Raw genomic sequence first — 16,594 nt, 5'->3', positions numbered from 1 at the left:
GAAAGAGTAGTTCGCCTGATCATCAGAACGCGACATTTCTGAGGCTTCAAGGTTTTATTTTAGTGAAGGCTTTTAGCCTTTAAGGAAAAGAGTTAAAAAGCACAATTTGTGAAGATGGAAGAAGAAAATCTATATAATGGGGACATAATGAGAGCTTTGGGCCATCAAAAAACAACTATGTAAGGCTTGAGGTTGAGAGTGATTCCCTCACCTTCTTCGAAGATCATCATCCAATTTTGGAGAGAAGGCTTGAGGACGAGTTTTAAGCCCCTCGCCTACATCAAAGTTTCATCATTGCGAGTCGCTATGAAGATTGGCTTGAGTTGAGCTTCATGCTCCTTGCCTTTCTTGAAATTCTTCCATAAAATTTGATATCCCACCTTCTTCTTTTCTCTCTCAAATTGAGAATTCACCCTTGTCATTTCCGAAACTCTTATGATCAAATCCGAAAGTCTTATGAACCTGTAACTTGCCTATACTATAAATCAAGAATTTGTTTTCCTCATTCAAAATTCTTTTGAATAAGTTTTATTTCATTGAATTCTTCTCACATCTCAAAGTGTCCCTATGGTGAGTGACTTTCATGAACCCCGCGCGAATCCCGTGCGACAATGGTGGGCAGTTTGATGGATGCCATGATAGCTACTTGTCGTGATATAGCTTTTGCAGTGGGAGTTGTGGCATGTTATATATGGCTATACTTGGCAAGTGGCATTGGGATGCCATCAAGGATATCATGAGGTACCTCAAGGGCATAAGAAATATGTGTATATGTGATGGTGGCCAAGATACAAGAGTCATGGGGTACACTGACTCTGATTATGCAGGACATGCAGGCAGTAGAAAATCCACCTCTGGCTATGTGTTTACATTTGTTGGAGATGTTGTTTCTTGGATGTCCAAGATGTAGAAATTCATGACATTCTCTATAGAGGGCAAGTATGTTGTAACCACACTGAGGCTTGCAAGGAGGCTCTTTGGCTAGGCCGTCTAGTGGCAAACCTTGGTATGACTGACATGGTTCCTACACTGCATTCATATTCTATAAGTGTTATCCAGTTAGCCAAGAATCTGGTCTTCCATGCAAAGCCGAAGCACATTGAGGTGTGGTACCACTTTATTAGAGAGGTTATTGAGGACAAGTCTACTGACATTGTCAAAATCTCAACTGACAAAAATCCTGCAGATTTGCTCATGAAAAGTCTCTCAATAGAGTGTTTTGCCTTCCTTAAGAAGTTAATGGGCATTAGATGACCTCTATTCCTTGTCTTGTTGTACTCCATGTATACATTGTAATTTGTCGCTTTTTTTCCTTATTTCCTCTTCACTCAAGGCACATTCACCTTTTAAGTGAAAGGTTGTTGGGGAATAAAGAAGCATGTGTCTAGCCACCTGTGTATTACTACACTAACAGTACCTCTCCACTACCTACACCTACACACTGCAAGCAACGGGTGCTCATCACTGTCACACCATTCTTTATTGTTTTAGTGTCATTTGAATAAAGGGAAGGCTAGTCATACATTGTGACTATTGGAGTTTCCACATCTTGAGTCTCTTTCTCTTGCTCCATTCGCCATAGCTCACACCCCTCTTGCTTCCACTTGGGCTTCTCCCTTTAGCAATTTTAGCCATACTCTTTCAAATTCAATATTGAATCCTCATCTAGAAGCGCATAAAAAACTGGGAGATCCCTATAAGGAGGAGGGCATTTAGTTATCTTCTTTGGGATCAACACTGAGTCATCTAGATCTTCATACTCATCTTGACCTAGTTCCAGCATCTTAGAGATTCCACTCTCTTTCGTCTCCACCTTTGATGGTGTGGGAAATTGCTTGTTCCATGGATTTTCCTTTCTGCCAACTCACAAAGCGATTTAAGGAGTCCAATACTATGCAATGGGAGATCTACCCCATCACTTACTCGTGGTGCTTTAGCAAGTATATTCTCATTTGCCACCACTTTACTAGAACCAAGGATAGGTCCCAATAGAACCTTCCTTGCTAACAATGATTTTCCACACACATAGACATCATCCAATGCTTTATGGATCTTAGTAATCTCACTATAGTAGCCAACTATGACAAGCACTAGCATCGAATATATCCTTGGGTCATAATCATGTCCTACTCTATGTATATCTCATTATGGATCTTAGTAATCTCACTATAGTAGCTAACTATGTCAGGCACTAACATTGAATATATTTGTGGGCCATAATCATGTCCTGCTCTGTGCATATTGACCATTGTCATCACAGTCTTTTATTCTATGAAATTATCATCATTAGTGGTCATAGATGACTGTGTTGCCTTAACAATACCTTTACTTTCTCTTTTCTCTAGCTTCCATGGGATATCAATCTCGTAGGCAGCTCCATGGGTACTTTTCCATAGTGGCCCATACTCAAGCATGATATCACTTATAGGGAAAAGGATGAAATAATTAGCTAGAGATGCCACTAAACCATTTAGGATTGATAGATTATCTTTTGGGTTATATGTATTGTTTAAACTAATTGTCATACTAATGAAAAAGACTTAATTAGCCCCAATTTAAAATCCATCACTTCAAGGAGGCTCCCAGGTGAAATTAAGAAAAAAAACAAGTCTCTTATATCCAAGGTTTGGAAACAACCACTTATTAACAACCCTTGTCAAACACACCACCTATTGAGACACCTAAAATGGTCCCATCGACGTTGACTCTAATGGTTCTAACCGGGCCTAAATACACCAAAGCAAGGGAGTTTTCCATATGTAGGTGACTATCTTACCTCGAATCACATATATAGAGAGTATCCCCTAACAAACTACTATGGCTCCTATGGCTCTCTTATATCCTAGGGATTTTCCCTAGGATGCACCATCTGAAACATATAAAATATCATAACATACTCCTCTCTTGATATTTATTTTTTGAGGAGACTTCATAACCTCACATGATCTTTCCTTCAAGAATAAAGTGTTAACCTATGACTAGGGATCCTCTTCCACTCCATGTGGATCAACATTTTCTTTCAAGCAATTGCTATGCATCATCCATGAGATTGTTTACAATACCACGCTTTTATGCTCTTTACATGCAAGGTGGAATTCTCTAAATTACACAAATAAAATGAAAATGACATCATATTCCATGTGCACAATCATATATTTTCATGCTTTTCACCATATATATTGTGGCAACGTAGAAGATACCATCGAGAAAAATCTTTTCATGCTTTTCACCATATGTATTGCGGTGATTGTTGAGAATAGAAAGTGATGCTTGATATGTGTGCCCATAGAGACTGGATGTGTGCCCAAAAGAGGCTTGCCCATAAGTGGCTTTGTATGAAAGAACTAACAAATGATGTATGCTTTAGGAAGAGATGTCATGAATCCCATATGCACAGTGAGGAGAATGGAACAACCCAACTACTATAAAGCATTGTACTTGACTATCGCTTTAAATGTGAGTAATGCAATATCATGATGCTTTCCTCTTTCAATTAGTGTCATTGTCATTGTCAGATTCCATTACACAAGATTGTCTTTATGAGTCCAAGCTTCCATCTTGGAACCTAATTCACTTGTGTAACGGTTGTCTACTCATTGTCTATGTCAACATGAATATAGCCTTTATCTTCCATCCACATAGCTCCTACCATGCTCTAGATCCGTGCTTTTAACATGGTATTAGAGCTCAACTAAGCATGGCATAACTCTCTTCTTTGCTCTCTCAATCCCTCTTAACCTCAAGTCAGCTCAAATCCAGCTCATGGTTCCATTTCTCACTTCCATCTCCACTTGACCTTGTGGCAACCATAGCCAAAATAGTACCTACCTACCTTGGAGCTCCTAAATCTCTCAAAGTAGGCCATATCAACTCATGATTTCTTCTGTATATCTCTTCATCACTTCAAGACTCTCCTCCCTAGTACATCAAGTATGACATTGAGCCTCCGTAACTCCAGTATTGTGTGGATTGTCTGTCACTATCTGAAGTGTGCCTCTGCTGACGTTTGTACCATTGATTCTCTCCCTGCGTAGCGTGATTCACTCTACGAGCTTAGGGCTTTGTACGGCCTAGATACAAGCTTCTCCTATGTGGAATATCTCACCAAATGATCTTACGTTACGAGCTATAGCAGCCCAAAAACCAATCAAACTGATTGTCAAAAACCCTAACTCCATAGCTACTTTAACTCAAGCTCTTTTTTCACACTACAAGGAATTGGGCAATTAGCGACGCCGATTAGCGACGGCGGATATCGGCGTCGCTATTGGCGTCAACGCAAATAGCGATCCCAATAGCGACGCCGCAGGAAAAAAAATGCGGCCGAAACCCGAGCACCGTTTTCATTTCTTTTGCTTCGACTTTTGAGAGCGAGAGCGAGGGAGAGAGCGAAGGCTTTGTGAGAGAAGAAGAGGAAGAAGACTTACTGCCGCCGCCGCCGTTGTTCGCGAAGGAGAGGAGGAGCCCTTATTGCAAAGAGAAGCCGCCCCACGCTCGCCATATCTCATTGGTGAGTCTCCCTCTCTCTTTATTTTGCTTGTTGAAGGTTTAAATCGTTCTCTTTTGCTTGTTTAGGAGAGGAAATGAAAGAGAAGGAGAGGGAGAGGGAGGGAGAGAAAGAGAGAGAGAGGGAGAGGGAGAGGGAGAGGGAGAGGGAGAGTGCATTCTCTCTCTCTCTCTCTCTCCCTTTTGCTTGTTTAATGTTTAAATCACTTTCTTTTTTGCTTGTTTAGAAGAGGAAACGAGAGAGTAAGAGAGAAAGAGAGGGAGAGAAAGATAAAGAGAAAGAGAAAGAGAAAGAGAGGGAGAGGGAGAGGGAGGGGGAGGAAATGAGGGAGGGAGAGAAAGAGAAAGAGAGGGAGAAGGAGGGAGAGTGCATTCTCTCTCTCCCTCTCCCTTTTGCTTGTGTAATGTTTAAATCACTTTATTTTTTGCTTGTTTAGGAGAGGAAATGAGAGAGAAAGAGAGCGAGAGGGAGAGGGAGGGGAAGGAAATGAGAGAGGGATAGAAAGAGAAAGAGAGGGAGAGTGCATTGTATCTCTCCCTCTCCCTTTTGCTTGGAGGATGTTTAAATCACTTTATTTTTTTCTTGTTTAGGAAATGAGAGAGATAGAGAGATAGAGAGGGAGAGGGAGAAAAAGAGAAAGAGAGGGAGAGGGAGAGGGAGGGGAAGGAAATGAGAGAGGGAGAGAAAGAGAACGAGAGGGAGAGGGTGAGGGTGAGAGAAAGTGTGTGCATTCTCTCTCTCATGACGGGTTTGGTTGTTTGTTGTTTGAATCACTTTCTTTTTTGCTTGTTTAGGAGAGAGGGAGAGGGAGGGGAAGGAAATGAGAGAGTAAGAGAGAAAGAGAGGGAGAGGGAGAGGGAGAGGGAGAGAAAGAGAAAGAGAGGGAGAGGGAGAGGGAGGGGGAGGGGGAGGGGGAGGAAATGAGAGAGGGAGAGAAAGAGAAAGAGAGGGAGAAGGAGGGAGAGTGCATTCTCTCTCTTCCTCTCCCTTTTGCTTGTTTAATGTTTAAATCACTTTATTTTTTGCTTGTTTAGGAGAGAAAATGAGAGAGAAAGAGAGCGAGAGGGAGAGGGAGGGGAAGGAAATGAGAGAGGGATAGAAAGAGAAAGAGAGGGAGAGTGCATTGTATATCTCCCTCTCCCTTTTGCTTGGAGGATGTTTAAATCACTTTATTTTTTGCTTGGTTAGGAAATGAGAGAGAAAGAGAGATAGAGAGGGAGAGGGAGAAAAAGAGAAAGAGAGGGAGAGGGAGAGGGAGGGGAAGGAAATGAGAGAGGGAGAGAAAGAGAATGAGAGGGGAGAGGGTGAGGGTGAGAGAAAGAGGGAGAGGGAGGGAGAGGGAGAGAGAGAGAGGGAGAGAGAGAGAGGGAGAGGGAGGGGAAGGAAATTTAAGATAATAGACTTATTGATAATGGTATGCAATGTGCTTTGCCATGGGCCACGTACATTGGTAACTCTTTAAGATGGCTTAAAAATGGTCAATTCCTTCATAATGTCCAAGTAGGGGATCTAATTGTGATATGCATAATTCATTGTTTTTGTATTAACTTTATAGGCATGCCAAATTAGAAATCATGCCAACTAGTCAACGGAAGGACTAAAAGAAAATAATACCCTAGCTAATGGTCATTAAGGTACTTCATCAAAATGAACCCAAAAGTATAGTTATAGAAGAAGAAACCCTTAAATTGAGTATAGGATAATTTCTCTCAGGTCTTATGACTATGAGTAGAATTGATTGAAATAAATTTTATTACTATAGTTATTAAATTTCATAGATGGCACGCATTAATTTTAAAATGGATTACTTATACTCAAAGCCGAGATATAACCAATAATTATCTACCGGGACAAACAAATCCTTGAGCATGATACAAGGCCGAGATATAACATCGGAAAATCTCTCAACTACTATGTACAATGCAAGATTTATGGTCAACTTGCAGCTTGACGTACATCTCCATAAAGCTATCCATTTAAGCCTCGTTTGCTGTAATGTAGATAAGATGGAAAACGAAGAAGGTCTTATTGTTCAAGACTACGAGACGTATCTTAATCAGCATGTCCCATGTCCTTGCTCTCAATGCAAGTTGGCAATTAGACGAAAACGTCGATTGTCTATAGAACATGTACGACGATTTGGCGAGTTTCAATCTGAGATCATTGATCAGGTGATTGCGGATTTTCAGCAAACGCTAATTTGAAGTTAATATTAATCATGCATTGTACTCTCAAGCTAATTGAAAACCATACACAATAAGATTGGGTCTTGTTGGCAAATTTTCTATCCAGGGGGGTGATGTCTCGACCCAAGGGGGAGTGCACCCTTTGCAGCCAATTAGAAGAGTTCGTGGACGTGCGATGGATGGATTGCAGGAGCCAATCGACCACTCGCAAGGCCCATCTATACCGTCAATGCCAGAGGAGACAGACAACCTTCCCGACCTGCCTACAATCTTGGAGCCTGAGATGGAGGCAATGATCGATGCATTGATTCCCATGGATGTTGAGACATCTGACCCGCTTAGAGAGGAAGCATCCATACCATTATACGATGGGTGCCGAGTATCTCGGTTGAAGACATTGCTTGCACTCTTAAGTGTGCAAGCAAAATACGGTTGGAGCGATACGAGTGTGACTGAGTTATTCAGGTACCTTGCACACAGGCTTCATTGATTTTTTTTTTAACAATATTATTGCAAACATTTGTGTCTTTTCAAGGTGTTTTATGATTTTTTTCAGGTTATTGAAATATCATATATTGCCACCTGCAAATACCATGCCTGAGTCTCGTGATGATGCACGACATGTTTTACGGAAGCTTGGCATGGACTACAATAACATCCATGCATGTATCAATGACTGTATATTGTTTCGAGATGAATACGAGACTATGGAGACATGTCCAAAGTGTGGTGCTCACAGGTATCGGCAGGACTTGCAAGAGCAAACCATCCCTCAAAAAGTTCTCAGACACTTTTCGCTCATCCCCCGTATAAACCACATGTTTCGCACGTCTGCCATGGCAAGCTTGATAACGTGGCATGTGCATAATAGGTCCACGGATGGAGTTCAACGACTATCAGCAGACTCGCGCGCATGGAGCCACATTGACTCTACCTTCCTAGGCTTTGCAAGAGAGCCAAGGAATCTTCGGCTCGGTCTCGCCATGGATGGTGTGAACCCATTCGGTCTGCGCTCGACTTCTTACAGTGTGTGGCCTATAGTGCTTGTCAACTACAACATCCCTCCATGGCTTTCTACGAAGAAAGGACATCTCATCCTTAGCTTGCTCGTCCCGGGCCGCTACAAAGTAAAAAATATGGACGTGTATCTTCGTCCATTAGTCGATGAGCTTAAGATTTTGTGGGAGGAGGGGGTCACGGTGCAAGATATGAGCAGGCGCGATGGTCGGCACGGTCAGCCAACATTCGAGCCATTCTCATGTGGACGATGCATGACTTTCCGGGATTGGAAGAGTGCTTAGGTGAGCAGACCTTTGTTCTCGTTGGTAATATCTATATTTTATTTCATTCAATCAAGTATTCACTAGGTCGTGGCTCGCCTTACAGGTCTGGTTACCTCAGGTTATCATGCATGTCCATTGTGTGGGCCACAGTTAGACTCCCGAATGTCATAAACCATGAAAAAGATGGTATATCAAGGACACACCACTTTCTTGCCGAAGGATCATGAACTCAGGGAAGGTTTTCTTGGACGACCTCCATCACGTATGAATGCTGCAAGCTGGTATGAGCTGAAAATGGTAAACCCGGAATCACATCCAAATGGAATGCGACGGTTCTCAGTTTTCTACGAGTTGCCATATTGGACCCACTTACAGGTCAACCACTTGTTGGATCCGATGCATATTTTCAAGAATGTGGGCAGCTTGCTATGGGACCACATCACAGGAAAGAGAGACACTATAGGGTCACGAATGGATTTAAAGGAGGTAGGTAAGATGGAGGCGCTTTGGCCGTAGTCGAGTGCTGAAGGGGGAGTACAGCTTCCTCGCGCTCCCGGGTTTTGTCTACCAAAGAAGAGTGCATTGTGAAGCAAGTAATCAAGTCTATCCGCACTCCGACCGGTATAATGTGTTCTCTCAGGTCCGCATTTTCTAAAGATGACCAAATGTCTGGGCTAAAATCCCATGATTGGCATAAGATATGTCAAGTTTGTGAACAGAATGGATTTTAATTAGCGTGGACATTTTGAAATTTGAAAAGTGACCATTATTCATAATGCGTTCTCATTTCTGGCAGTTTGTCCTACTGATCGCGATCGCGAGATGCCTTACTCCAGAAGTCCGCGGGGCCATTTACAAGTTGTCGACTTTGGTGCAATGGATCTCACAGAAAGAGATTAAGACGTCCTCTATTGAATCCACAAGGCGGGGAGCAGTTGAGACGGTCTGTCTCTTTGAGAAATACCTGCCCACTAGCATGCTCACGATACAAGTTCACCTTCTTGTGCATCTTGTGGACGAAGTGGAGATTGCTAGACCTGTCCATACGCAATGGATGTTCTTCCTGGAGCGCTTCGTGAAAACCCTGAAAGGCTTTGTGCGACAACGAGCTCGTCCAGAAGGTAGCATGGCGGAAGGTTGGTTGGTGTCAGAGGTGTTAGTGCATATCTCACAATGGCTACCAATGGTGGAACCGGACAATGAAATGCTTTGGACGCTAAAGGACGATGATAGGCTGATTGGAGATGTGGTGGTTGGAAATGGGGTAGAAAAAAGAATGGATGCCTCAATGGAAGAGAAGGTGAATCGGTTTTGTATGTTGCACCATGCCTCCATGGAGACGTGGCTCGCCAAGTACCAAATCGCAAGGCAAGATCGAGAGGAAGCGCGAGCTAAATTCCGACGCAGTACGCGTCACCGACCGATTCGATATCCCAAAGGCATAGAGGAGATGCCGCAGTTTATGTCAACACGATGGTTACATGGAGCCTTGAGTGCAGCATCCAGCGAAGGGACAGAGGTCTCAATGGAGGAGCGGGAGTTCTCGAGGGGATGTAGTCCAAAGGTGATGAGGGGTTTAGAATGTGTCATATCTAAATTTGCTTGCTACATCTAATTTGAGTGTTTCAAATGTGCAGTATAAAATATATAGTGCAGCGTGGTCGCGCGGACGGCATTTTCGCGTGGAGCGTATTGACAAAATACGCTCCACAATGGACTGTGGTGTCCTGGCAAGGTTTGAGCAAGAGAGCCGGCGACGAGCAACGGATCCGAACACGGTTGTGGATGAGATGGAGTATTTTGGGAACTTGCAAAGTATTATTATGGTGGATTACCGTAGCTTCTCGATGATACTATTCGATGTGCAGTGGTTCAAAGTGGTACTTGGAGGAGCTGGAGCAACAGTTCGACGAGGTCCATCTGGATTTCTCGATATTGATTCCGATAAAAAATGGACGGATTTGCGCGACACCTTTGTGTTGCCGGCCCATTGTGAACAGGTGCAAATAGTCATTTGCTTGCTAATTGTAATACGACATGGTTTATGTCACAATGGTTTGAACTCGCTTTGTAAGTGTTTGTGAACAGGTAATCTTCTATCCAAACCCCCGACAACCTCGATGGTGGTATGTTATACCTTCAACTCCTCGAGGTGCGAGAGTATATGATCAAAGCGATGTTCCAGGCATAGATGAAGAAAATATGCAAATAGAGGGGTCGATATTACAAGGGGTAGAGGCCACCGCAAGCTTGGAGCCCGTATCAGCTAACAATGATGGAAATACAAAAGTCGTAGAATTTTTTGAGAACGAGGCAGACTCGTTCTTTTGTGGTGACATGTCTATCAACCTTCCAGTGTATGCAGAGTTGTGTCAGGAGATTAACATGGGACCATAGAATACTTCATTCTTGGAGAATTGTATTACTCAATTCGTTGTTTAGATCTTCCATAAAGGTAGATAAGATATGCATTTTAAGAGGGATTTTTCAAAAATGATTTATATTAATGTGCTTTGCATAGTTTAAATTGATTATTCTAACATCATTTTTTATCTGTGCAGGTATTTACATTTTCAGGATGAGTCGAGGGATGAGCCATGAGGAGTTTTAGGACATGATGGCACGCATGTCTCCAGATCAGCTCGTGAGATTCAGAGAGATGGCAGACCAGGAGCTGTCTCGTTCTTTGTCAGGGCGCTCTGCTAGATCTGCTTCAGCGCGATCAGATGCTTCAGCTTCGAGCAGACGATCTCGACGCTCACGACTTGGGCTAGAGAGAGGGACTGCGACTGCAGGAGGATCAGGGGGGTGCTGCTGTGGAGACACGGACGCGGTGTCTCCGTCTCGTCGTTCAGCTGGAGCTGCGTCACCTCCAGGATTTGTCACACCTGTGGGGACGTCGACTCCAGTTACTCCGGCTTTTGCGCAGCTATCGATAGATGGCACGCCTTTTGGTGGCACTCCTTTTGGTGGCACCCCTTTGAGTGGCACTCCGGGAGAGGGTACCCCCATCGGTACACCGGATGTACAGGGGTCTCCTGGATATGCCCAGGAGCGTGGACGGAGATGGGAGAGGGCCCATCTTAGGCAGACTCCCAGGGATTATGGATACCTAGTGGATAGTAGGTCAGGAGCCATCATCATGAATGATGAGGGGAGGAGGGTGATGGCTCGCATGAGGGAGTTGTGCCAACAAGTTTTTCGGCACAATGTCCTGGATCATTGGAGGAACATATCAGAGGGGAGCAAGGACTACATAGTAGCATCCTTGCACGAGGAGTTCCCGGTGCCAGATGCAGTAGATAGATTCTCTACGGGCTGGATGATGGATTGCGTGCGTGCATACATGTCACATAGACGATCCGACGCACGCAAGGCAATCAAGAGTGGGGCTTCAAAGCCCGAGTGGTTAGATGCAGGCGACTGGCGCCAACTGAGGGAGGAGGCTACAAATTTGCCAGGACGTTGGAGTCAGCAGCGAGAGGCGGCGAGGGCACGAATCGAGGCCGGATCGGTGCATCATCTTGGGAGTGGCGGCCACATGACATATTTGGAGGACTTTGTAAGTTTCTCTTTTGTTTTGCTTATTTGTTTTTTTTAGATATTCTTTGTACTGACAATCATGTTTCTAACAGTTAGCATTTTGTTTTCTTTGCAGCACTCCATTACAAATCGCGATCCACAAGGCCTTGAGACTCGATATGTAAAGAGGCACAGTCTCAGGGCATTGATCGATCGATTGTATAGATGCGGCGGCCCTGTAAGTCACTCATCTTTCTTGTCCGTAGTTACCATGAGATATTTGAATGCATTATTGTATGGTGGATTGATATGTTGTTTCTTTTTCTGCAGAATCCGTTTGATGCTCCTTTGCGGCGGGATGAGCTTTCGGGGGACGAGGATTTGTAGCTCGCCCTTGGATCCTTAGAGCTCACACACCTTTAGTTTTTAGTTGCCTGATCTATGTGGACATTTTCTATGTATTAGTGATATCGTTTCATGATTGTACCAATCGCATTTTATGCGATCATGTATTTATTTCATGTATCAGTTTTATGATTTCAGTATACATTCTTTTTGTTTGCAAGCGCTTTGTATGCAGCAATGCAGAAACTATTTAGTATGGCTCTCATACAGCACACAGTGCTATATGTGGCAGGGCAGCTTGCTGCCCTGCCATAAAAAGAAATTTTCTCTATTACCGTCGCTATTTGCGTCGCAAATTTACTGCTCGCATCGCTATTGGCGTCACTATGAGCGTCGCAAATTCTCTGTAACCGTCGCTAGACGCATATAGCGACGATTCTATGGCGTCGTTAATAACGACGTTTTTTGCGACAACGGGGGCAAATTTTGTTGTTTGTATTTTCGTTTAAACGTCGCTATAAGGTCTATATCTTATAGTGTCACTTCAAGATCTCACGTTTCTCAGCTCAACTAGGTCAGTGACTATCACATCTGAAGTCTTCAGCAAGTATAGACCTTCAAGAAGAAGATTTGGAGTAGTCCTAAAGATCAAGGTACCCGCTTGAAGAATATGGTCGTATGGGATGAAGGCGTAACAAGGGGTAGAGAAAATGAAAATGAGGTAAAGCTGCAATGGAAAAGAGAAGGAGAGAAAATTTTCCATCATCAGGAGATCTTCCTTCTTGCTTTCTTTGTGAAGGAAAGGGGGTGTATTTATAGGCATGAGGGAGAGCATGCAATCGACTCACTTCTTTGGCTACTTGTCAAGAGCCAAGTGAGCTTTATTAAAAATGTATTTTGATCGACCTATTCGATGGTGACATGGGAATGATTATTTTATGCTTTCTCTCATTCCATGCATAAAAAGGATACTGAATTTTTACCTATTTTTTCAAAAACGCCTTTTTTTCTTCAAAACAACTTCATATGGTAATTTTTGGCCAAGTTACCTCATGACTTCTCTAGTTTATAAAGTCATGCCATACTCTTTGATACTTAACTTACTCAATATCATGCTCATTGTTGCGCGTTCTTCATCTACCGATTAAGGCTTTTGCGATTTGTCTTGCGGTCACGAAATCAATGCGATCTTTGGCGCATTAAATGGAATCAGGAATGCTAAATCAAATATAATGTGAGAAAAATTATGATCAAGCCATCGTAATATTATTTACGAGGCGTCTTTACTTTTTGTTGGCTAGGAACATTGAGGCATCTTTTTGTGGCAGATTGTGGAATTGATTTAAGGCAAGACTCGATATTAAGAAAATTACATGTGGTCACTTATGTGATAGCTTGATGAGTAATTTTTAAAATGCCTCAAGCCCAAATTCATTTCTTGATATGAAGAGTTGTGGCCAGAATATTACATCCTCTCCTCCTTAGAGGAATTGAGATGCCCTCATCTCGAAAACAATCGGGGAAACTGTTTTTCTAGAGATGTCTCTTCTATCTAGGTGTCATCCTCCTCAGGATAGTCTTTCCACTAGATAAGATACTCTCTAATGGTTCTGTTTCTCATAGGATTCTCTTTTACATCTAAAATCTTATCAGGATGGAGTTGAAGGGCTCCTTGACATCTAGAATATTATCAGGATGGAGTTGAAGGGCTCCTTGACTAGGCATTACAATTTACTGGTCATCAAGAATATGATCTTGATTTGCCACATAAGCTTTCAGAAGACTAATGTGAAATACATTGTGGACTTTCACATGATTAGGAAGTTGCAGTTTATAGGCATTAGCTCCTAGGCATTTGAGAACATTGTATGGTCCACAATACCTTGGACTCAACTTTTTGAACTTTCCCAATGATAGGGAACTCTTCTTTGGACATACACAGATAAAAACCACGTCTCCCTTTTGGAAGATACACTCTTGCCATCCTAGATCAACATAAGCTTTCTGGTGGTCTTTAGCAGCTTGAATGTCTTGTTTGATAGTTTTGACTTAATCGTCCATGTCTTCTAGCATTTTCTTAGAAGCCTCAATCTTTAGGGTTGGATCAGAGAAATTCAGTGGCGTCAAACAATCTTGCCCATGTAATGCTTGAAATGGAGTCATTTGAATACTCTGGTGATATGATGCATTGTAGGAAAATTCTACTAAGGGAAAATAATGTATCCACCTTGTCAATTCTCTAGAACAATAATCTCTTAGTATATCTTCAATGACCTGATTAACCCACTCTGTTTGACCATCAATTTGGGGATTGTAAGATGTGCTAAAGCAAAGTTGGGTTCCAATTGCTTCAAGTAGGCTTCTTCAGAAATGTGACGTAAATAGAGAGTCGCTATCACTAATGATCAATTTAGACAATCCATGAAGCCTAAAGTTTTCTTTCGCAAACAATCATACAATACCTGAAGATTTGTAGTTGGTCTTGATTGGGATAAGATGAGTGACCTTTGTCAGCATATCCACAATCACCATGATTGAATTATACCCTCCTTAAACAAAAGGTAAGCCAACTACGAAATCCATACTAATGAACTCCCATTTCATCTATGGAATGTCAAGTGGCTAGAGCTTGCCTGGCATTTTGACATGCTCAGCTTTCACCCGCTAGCAACTTAGACATTCAATAACATATCTGAGTACATCATGCTTCAGTCTTTCCCAGTAGTAATTTTTCCTGACTACATTAAGCATTTTTGCATAGCTAGGGTGTCCTGAGAACGGGGAAACACGGGCTTCCCATAATAACTTCTTTTTCAGCACTTGACTGAGGGGAATGCAGAGCCTTATCTTGAAATAGACAAGTCCATCATCCACAATGAAATTGTGGTATTTTCTTGGGAAAGCTACTATATGTATATTCTCTACATCATATGGATTCAAGGCTTATTTATAAATATCCTTATTTGTGAATTTTTGCTAAATAAAACATAACCCTTTCCTATTTAATCTATAAATAACACATTTGTATTACACCCTTTTATATGTAAAAAATGTATAAAAATGGTATTTTAAAACATTACAAGGGAATGGGGCAATAGCGACAGCCATTTGCGATGCAAAAAAGCGGTGTCGCTAAAAACGTCGTTATTAGCATCGCTAATTCTGTTAGCGATGCAAATAGCGACGGACGCAAATAGCGATGCTAATAGTGATGTCGGTCTGAGGAAAAAGTTTTGAAAACCTGAGCGTAACATTTGTCGAGAAAACATTTGCAAGAAAGAATGAAAGAGAGAGCGAGAGAGCTTAAAGCTTTGAGAGAGAGAGAGAGAGAGAGAGAGAGAGAGAGAGAGAGAGAGAGAGCTCATTACCATTGTCGCTGCCGCCGTCGCTATACACAAAGAAGAAAGAGAAGTGTGCAAGGGAGAAGGGAGGGAAGGTGCAAAGAGAAGGTACAAAGGATTTCATCTTCAGGCCTTTGAGGTAGGTATATTGCCTCTTCTTGCTTTATTTTTGTGTTCTCTTGTTTTCTTTTTCTTTTTTCTTTGCAAAGAGATACATGGAAAGAGAGGGAGGGAGGAAGGGAGGGAGAAGAATGAAGGGAGAGGAAGAGAGAAAGAGGGAGAGAAAGGAAACAAAGAGAAAGAGGAAGAGAGAAATGAGAGATGAAGGGAGGGAGAGAGAATGAGTGAGAGAAACAATGAGTGAGAGAAACAATGAGAGAGAGGGGGGGAGAAACAAAGAGAGAGGAAACAAAAAAAGGGAAATAGAGAGAGAAAGAGAGGGGGAGAGAAATAGAGAGAGGGAGAGGGAAGGAAGAGAGGAGGAGGTAGAAAATAAGGGTGAGATAAAGAGAGGAAGGAGAGTGAAAAGAAGAGAGAGAGAGGGAGAAAGAGAGATAGAGAGAAAAAATAGAGAGTGAGAGAGAGGGAGAGAGAAATAGGAAAACAATGAGAGAATGAGAGAGAAGGTTAATAAAGAAAAGTAAAGGGAGAGGGAGGAGAGAGAGATAAAGAGAGGCAGGGTGACATTTCTTTCAATATCTTTGTTTCTTAAGCTTTTTATTTTCTATCTTTGATTGTCTTTGCAATGAGATGAGTTGAGTGAGAGTGGGGAGGGAAGGAGGGACAGAAATAGAGAGAAGAAGGGAGGGGAAGAAAGAGAGAGATGGAGATAAATAAAAAATGAGAGAGAGAGGGGGGCTTCATAAAAAAGTGTCAAAACCCAAGCATGGCATTTTACAGGTTTGTAAACAAGCAAGAGAGAGAGAGAGAGAGAGAAGCCGACGCCACTGCCGCCATCCACGAAGAGGGAGGAGACAAGTGTAAAGGAGAGAGAATGAACTCCTGAGGAGAAGAAAAATGAGAGAAGTACGAAGGGATTCTTCTTCAAGCTTTGAGGTAAGTGCATTATCTCTTCTCTCTTTGTTTTTCTCTTTTCTTTACTTCTCTCTTTATTTTTGTTGATGAAGAGTATATAGAGAGAAGAAGTGAGAGAGATCAACGTGCGCAAGGGAGATTGAGAGAGAGAGAGAGAGGTCGCTGCCATCGCCAATCCACCACAAAAAGAGGGGGGGCAACTGCAAAGAAGAAGAAGGGAATCCGTGAAGGAGAAGAAGAAGAAGGAGAGAAGCGTGAAAGGATTCTTCTTCAAGCTTTGAGATAACTGCATTATCTCTTCTCTCTTTGTTTTTTTCTTTTCTTTACTTCTCTCTTTCTTTTTGTTAATGAAGAGTGTATAGAGAGAAGAAGTGA

The sequence above is a fragment of the Lygodium microphyllum genome, chromosome 24 (assembly GCF_053477565.2).
Source record: "Lygodium microphyllum isolate KBCC chromosome 24, Lygodium_microphyllum_v1.1.10, whole genome shotgun sequence".
Taxonomy (NCBI): Eukaryota; Viridiplantae; Streptophyta; class Polypodiopsida; order Schizaeales; family Lygodiaceae; genus Lygodium; species Lygodium microphyllum.
This window is presented reverse-complemented; position numbering follows the sequence as displayed.